Here is an 8,100-nt window from a genome sequence, read left to right on the forward strand (position 1 = left end):
GGAGTAATCGATTTTCAAAAACAATAATTGATAAATTTTATCATCAATTCTTTTACATTTTTCGTTCCACCTCCTAAGGGATTTAACAAAAAGTTGTTCCTGTTCCAGTGTAACATGACATGATGTTCCCCGGAAACCTGTAACCGTTATCCAACTGCGTTTACATAACCGCTCTACTGGAGTTATGTTTTGATATTTTCCACATTGCTTCCCATATTGTGTTCCCAGGGTCATATACCCTGTTAAAGCATTAACACAGACCATAAACGCTGGCTCGGAAAGCGGCGCAAAAACTTTTTCTGCCAACCGTTGGCGCGTTCCTCCCTTCCGACTCATGAATGGACACTAATTGAATAAAAAAAGACTTTGAAACAAGCCTCCCTTTACTCTCATCCCGTTCGCTCCTTTCCTGCCCTACACACGCCGCGCTGACTTGTGAATGGCAGAGGTGTGAGGGAGCCAAGCATGTGCCAGCGGCCGGAAGAACTCCATAAAGACGCGTCTTCTTGGATATTTCCATTGGATATTTGATGATGCAGTGTTGGTGTTCCTCTCATGGAGTGACATTTACAAGAAAACCTGTTAATGGAGGTCTTTGTATGTGAACGTGTGTGCAAAAAAAATAATAAATAAAAACAAACAAACAAAAAAATAACCCTTTACCTTTGACCTAATCAGCACACACACACACACTATCTCTCGAGGTCTGGATTCCATACACCACGGCGTCTTACGCTTTGCTGTTGTACGTCAGTGTTGCATTGCGGAGTTCGTGGCGTGACTGTGTTTTTGAAGCGGTGGGGGGAGAGATAGGCTCTCTGATCTCGCCATAATCACATTAGTGGCGTTTGAACTTTGTTTTTCTTCCCTTTGCAGGGAATCGCTCTCGGCAAATAAACTCCGATGAAATATATTTACAGAAGATGACAAACTTGATAGACAGAAGATAGAAAACAGGGAGGATTTGTTTCATGTCCGCCACCCGCCACCTGCCAACTTTGCCTCTTTCCATTCCTCTTCTGATTCAATCAATGTCTTTCTTTGCTTTTGCTTTTTATTAAAGTGTGAAGTTGGCGGCAGAATGACACTTTTAGTCAGATTTATTCTCTCATTAAAAATGTTCACTCCCAACAGTGTGTCGTAGTGAATAAAATGTGAAACTGAAACTGGTCCTGAGTACGATTAACAAAGATGCCATTTAAAAAATTTAATTTAGCCCTTTAATAATGGATAATGTGAAAAAAAAGATCAATTTTATCTTGTAAAAAAACATTCCGTCTCGAGATACTCAACATTTTGCCCAATTTTCTGCTAAATTCTCATAAGATCATGTTGCGGCTTGATTAATCAACCTGGCGCCCCCCCCCCCTGTCCATAATTCCCTTCCTCTCCAAATAGCGCAAGATAAAATATCAAAAGGATGCTCAGCAAAAAAAGAAACACATTCACACAGTTATAATTTAGCCTTCAGAACAAGCCCCGCTTTATTTACGAAGCTGAATAAGGGGGGGGGGGGGGGGGGGGGGGGTGATGGGGGGAAATAACAGTCAGGAAGCCAAAAGCCTTTCTGAATGATTTAGAAGTCTCCCCATCTTGGTGCGGCCATAATTATGGCTGTGTGAGATTGAAGGGTAGGAGGTAGATGCTGCAGCCCAAACTAAGATTATAGTTTAGAGGGACGGAGAGAGCGAGGGTGAAAATGAAAGAATGGAAGGTTGAGGCTTAAAAAGCACACGAGATTTAAATAACATCATTTGCCTTCAATTAATCTGCACGCCTTGGATATTTTCTCGGTACTCTCCCTCTACTTTGGGATGAAACCCAAAAATATCCCAAAGGCACGAGAATGTAAATGAGTTCTCCGCACTGGCCTAAAATGAGATGGTGTCAAGCGCGTGTTGTCAAAGAATGCTTGGATAATGTTTGCTCTGTGAGGGCACTCCGTCCCACGATGTGCAAATTCCTGGTGCACAATCGCATACAGCGATGGAAGCTGCAGAACTAAGAAAATAAGCACTCCAATGAACAGTCTCACACTTCTTCTGGCTTATGTTTTTGGAGATTGTTGAGTGATTTTCTTTTCAAAGGAGGAATGGCTTCCTTCTGATACGGCCTCCTAAGAGTCCAGGTTTATGAAAGCCTAGAAGGGGGGGTGAGAGGGGCTTGACGGGGTTATAGCGATTCTCCTTGACTCTGATGGAAGCCAGGACAGAAAGGCCTTGTGCATTATTTAGATGGATTTAGAGAGTGAGACAGTGACCAATTATCGAGCTTTCTGAAGACCTCGGGGGTGGGTTGCGTGCACCGGCAAGTTGAAGAAGAGGGGAGACTTGAAATATGTGAGAGGAGCTTTCAGGAGATCATCGGCAGATAACACCCTGAAGATGCATGTGCTCGGTCACATAGTGTATGTCTTTTTAGAAAAAAAAAATCACATGCGTGTTAGAATGACAAATGTGCACTGGCTGCTCTTGGTACAATTTTTGCGTTCAGTATATCCTCTTGTGCGCTATTCATAAGACATTGACAGTTCCGCAAAATCAGAATTTGAATAGTTTGGGATTTTTCATTTGAGTTATTTTATTTTTTTATTGAGTTTTATTCAGTTAGTTTTCATTTGTTTTTAGAGCATATTTGGTAGTTTTTGTAGTTTGGGATTTTTCATTTTAGTTATTTTATTTTTTTATTTAGTTTTATTCATTTGGTTTTAATTTGTTTTGAGCATATTTGGTAGTTTTTATTTAGTGCTTATTATTTGGGTGAAAATTCTTTGTTTTTATTTTGCTGTTATTAGTTTTAGTATTTGCTTTATTATAATAATTTTTTTATGAAAGGAGTCTTTAAAAAAGAGCACTAAGTGTTGTGTACTACAGTTCTCACGTTAATCCTTCCTTCCTTCTGTAAGGACATACAAAACCTAAAATCTAAAATGAACTACGAAGACTCAAGCAGGATATTAATTGAGAAAGATAAAAACGACGGACATTTTCACCATATAGTTAGCTTTACTCAGTTTTCAAAACACCAGATGTAATTTCAGTTAATTTTCCTTTTTTAAAAAACATTTTTTTTGTTCTTACGTTATTTTGTAAACAATTTTTTACAAATTTTTAAATTGAAAATATAGTTTTTTTCATTATTTCTCCTTCTCCATAATAACCTTGCCTCATACTCGATCCATCTGTTAAGTGGAGGGGTCAGCAGGTCTCAAAACAATGCTCCAGACTAGCCAAGCTATATGCACCCATGGAATTCAAAGTTGTTGACAGACCTGCCCAAGGGAGGGTGTCAGACCACAAGAGGGAGGGAGCTAGAGAACATTACCAAGAAGAAGAAACTTGCTCACGGAAGCCAGACTGAGGGCAAGACCTAGGACAAGGGAATTACCAGATTGTGAAAAACCGGAGAGGCCCTGCAGGTCGTTCCACGTGTTTTTGTCAGGCATAATGGCCCATTAGTGCAGTGTGTGGCTCTAGTTTCTGGCTGAGATTAAAGTCTTAGCTGAGGGATACCTGAGCGACAGCACTAAGTCGGCATTGCATGGAAGGGAATGGGCCTGAGGGTATTTCGGACGGCATCTGTATGGAGATATAATTCTTCTTCACGTTACTCATCACTGCCTGAACATCCAATTTCAATGCCAAACGGACAACATGACATCCATATTATTATCGTGGGCGGTGCCTATACCGAGAGTATCACTTATAGTGTCGTGGTGTATTTACGTGAGTTTAGTCCAGAGCTCATGGGTTCGGAATGAATTGTGTGATTGATCAAATGTTTTAAGTACAGGTTTTCATTTATGATAGCTGCAGGATTTGACCTGCCATTTTATACTTGACCAGATAGTTTAAAGCAGGTGTGGTCAAACTACGGCCCGGGGGGCCACATGCGGCCCGTTAACCGTTTTAATGCGGCCCGCCGAACTTGAAAAAAAAAAATAAATGAATTAACCTTGTTCATGTTTTTTTTTTCCTAAATACTGTGATTTTTCAAACACATATATAATTCACACTCCATCCATCCGCTCCTGGTCCGGCCCCTCTGTCAAATTTTAGAACCCATTGTGGCCCGCCAATCAAAAAGTATAAAACTACAAACGTAGTGAGATGTACAGTACGTAGATACCATGCGAAAAGGAAAAAAAATTCACACTTTCAATTTTCTTTAGTTTCAAGTGGGCATCAAGTTGTCATGACTTTGTTTGTATCTGTTTTGAGTTTAACGCCATGTGACTCACAAATCAGGAAACAGTCAGATGCCAAAATATATGGCCTGTATGCTCCTGTTTTTTTTTCATCTTCTTTTGTTTCCAAAAAAGCAATAATCACAGTAAATCTCAGCATTTGGTGGATGTATTCAAATGACATTAGTTCATACAGGCAGCAAAATCCCCATTTAAACCTTGCACGCTCACTTTTACGCCAACTTTTAGCGTGGCTGTAGGGGAATTTGTGTTCTCCTTTGTCTTGTCCCACCAGAAGAAAGCCAACTCCCTCTGGCTACCCCGCATCTTCCTCCTGTGCGGTAATCCTCCATAATCCCGCTCCTGCAATTCTCACCCAACATTTTTGCAGCTTCGATTTGCCTCCTCCTTCCCGATGCACGCGCTCCCCTTGAGACATCTAGCGTCTGTCCATCACTGCATGCACTGACCAGTTTGTAACATTTATGCAACAGCGACAAAAATCCCTAAAAACGACACATAAAATAAAAGATAATTTAACAGAAAAATGAAACATCACATAAAAGAATACAATTTCTAATTATAGCACATCAAGTGTCGAATTCATCGATGGCTGTTTCAGAAAATTCAAAAGATTTTCAGTACTAATGAGATGCAAGTGACAAATATTGTCAGGGAGTTTGACTACATGCTGGATTATAAACGTTTTCTTCAAGTTGTTGATGTGAGTGGTCAGGATGTGGCGTTTAATTTGAAAATGCTGGAGGGGTTGCGGCAAAAACGATGATGCGACCCAGAAGTAACTCGTCTGTGGCCGCGTGTGTCTTGAAGAGAGGAATTAATACGGCTCCACCTTTAATGCGGTGCTCACTCGTCTTTCATTCATGTGTTTGTGGTTGACTTGGGAATTTTGCCATCGGCTCGGCTCCGTTTATATAAAAACAATTGAGTGGAAATGGCTCTTGATACAGACAGCCATGTGTTTGTCAAAAGGATGTTTTTTTTTGTTTTTTTTTTCAAGTGGTGCTTTGGTGTCCACTGTGAGCTAAAAAGCTGCTGTCAATGCTTTCCAAGAGTGAACTTTAGTAATTAGTCGAAATAAATAAAGTAGATACTATTAGCCGTTTCCTTGTTGCGTTAGTAAATCAGCAACATCTGCTCCCTCTCTGCGCCTCCGCTTGAAGTGCTCTTGCCTTAACAGCAACCCATTCAATTCTGTCTGAACAACCAGTGACTCCTTGCATTTTTTTTTTTAATGTGTTGGGTTTGTTAAAGGAAATTTAACCCTCCAATAATTGTATGTGCTACATTTCAGGCTACAATTTTTGAAGACATGAGGTCAGTATTAAATAATGAATTGGAATCAAATCTAGTCTAATGAAACTCTATTGTCACATTGAAATGACAATTTACATCAGGTGTGGGCAAATTATGGCCCGGGGGCCACATGTGGTCCGTTAAACGTTTTAATCCGGCCCGCCAAATTTGAAATAAATTCAATGAATAAACCTTGTTAATGTTTTATTTTCTAAATACTGTGATTTATCAAAGACATATTTATTGCTGTAATGCTTTTGTTCACTTTCATTTAAAATTAATTAATTATAATTTTTTTTCTCCAATGAGGTGAGGTTACCAAAACACTCCAGCTATCCGTCTGGCCCCTCCGTCAAATTTTAGAACCCATTGTGGCACGCCAATCAAAAAGTTTGCGCATCCCTGCTCTGCATTAATATTCTGGAGATTTAGAATATATCTCACAAAAATGAATGATAGAGTAGCATGTGTTTTCTCTGATTTTCATGGGTCAGCTTGGATGAAATCATTATGCGTTAAAATTTATGCCACATGCAAATGAATCTTGGCTGATGAGAGTCATAAACTCAAATAACAGCCTGATCTGCACATATTCCATTATTTAATCGCTGCCCAAATCACAGTCTGGCTCCAATCAGGATTTGATTCGATTTAACTCAGGGCGTTGCACCAAATCAAATAAAAACATGCCCCGTGGAACAAATCACACTACAAAAACTACTTGGTGGGCGTAATCTGTTTTAATCTGAAGGGTGTGTTAAATAATTGATTGACAGAGACTGACTTGGCTTTGCATTTTTTGAAGATATACAATACTGTAATACAGCACAATTTACGATTTATTTTCTAAATGCCAACAATACCCAAATACCCGCAAACGCGACCCTACACACACACACACGCATACTCGCAGTTTCATAGCCATATCTTCCCGTCAACGCTACATTTCTCCCCGACTCTTCAAGGTATTCGAGCCTGCATGCTCCACATTCCCAGCTGTACGTCTGCCCGCAATGAAGCCATAACACTGCTGTCTCCAGCAGCCAGTTAGTGCTGGAAATACTGCCTGTGTGTTTGTGTGTGTGGGGCTCGTGCGGGAATGCATGTGCATCCCTATCCAAGTTCTTGCATGTGTGTTGATGACTTCATCCTCGCTCCAGTCCCAAGCATTAGGGTATATTTTTAAACAACATGAGAACAAGTGTGTGTGGGGGTGTGTGTGTGTGAATGAGAATTGCTGTCGGTGGAAGCCAATGCTGTTTCAAATTACAGGTAAGATGGGGTTAATTTACCGATGACGGATGGGCTGGTGTGTGGATAGAAATGGCGGGAGGGAGGGACACTCAGCTGTTAAGGAGGTAAAACGAGAGGGTGAAGTGTTGCATTAAAGCTGAGGGATTAGGACACCATGTCTACAGGTAGCGGTGAGGGTCACAAAGCCTCATTTTTTGACTTCCTGGTAGGCTGAGTCTGTCAGCACTTGATGCAAATGACCAAAAAGCATTGAGCAACATAATATATATATATATATATATATATATATATATATAATTTTATTATTATTATTATTATTTTTTTATTGAATAAAATTTTTTATTTTATTATATATATATATATATATATATATATATATATATATATATATAATTTTATTATTATTATTATTTTTTTTTATTGAATTAAATTTTTTATTTTATTTTATATATATATATATATATATATATATATATATATATATATATATATATATATATATATATTTAATTTTATTTTATTTTTTTTCAATTCTGATGAAAGGGTGTAGAAAAGCGGTCTGGCTAAAATGCCGACATATATTATGACGTATTTAATGACATTCATGACTCTAAAGCGGGGAAAGTTCCACGGACAGCACAGAACATTTCATTAATTTCTACTTAGTCTGTAGTCCAGGAGACGGAGGGAAGGAAAGCAATAAAACAAGTTGTTAAAGTTTTAAATTTATTTTCAGGTAAGTTGCAAATCATCAAAATAAAGACCAGACTTACTCACATTGGAGCTTTAATGTGGTTGCGTTTAAGTGTGTGTGTGTGTGTGTGTGTTTCTTTGCATGGCGTGTGAAACCCCGTCTCCATCCGACGACCCGTGTTAACCCGCAGTCTCCACCTCAGTTAGCCCACAGTCCTGCCTTCCCCTCGCGGTCCCCGCTTTGCATTTCTTATCCATCAGCTTCCTCCACTTCCCCCACATTCCTGCATCTCTCTGCCATAAACAACGATTAACGTAATGGTTACAAAAATCATTAAAGACGGGACATCTGTGCAACCGTTGTGGCCAATCACAAGGCTGCCCATTTGGGGGAGGAAGAGTGTGGTTGGCTGCCTCAAGTGCCTGCACCCACTTTTGTCCATCCCACTATAATTGTATGCTCTTTATAGCTGGTATAATGGGAGGAAGAAGCAGTAGGACGGCCTGGAAAGAAACATAAAGCCAAAGCAGGGTGGGGGATTTAGTAAAGACACACAAACACATGGAAATATTTAGCATCTCCGTGGTGGCAGGCAGCATCCCACTCTCTTCACTCCCTCTGTTCTTTTGCTGTTTCATTTTCAATCTTT

Source organism: Idiotropiscis lumnitzeri, chromosome 19 (genome assembly GCF_059441095.1).
Source record: "Idiotropiscis lumnitzeri isolate Australia: NSW breed Sydney's pygmy pipehorse chromosome 19, RoL_Ilum_1.0, whole genome shotgun sequence".
Lineage (NCBI taxonomy): Eukaryota > Metazoa > Chordata > Actinopteri > Syngnathiformes > Syngnathidae > Idiotropiscis > Idiotropiscis lumnitzeri.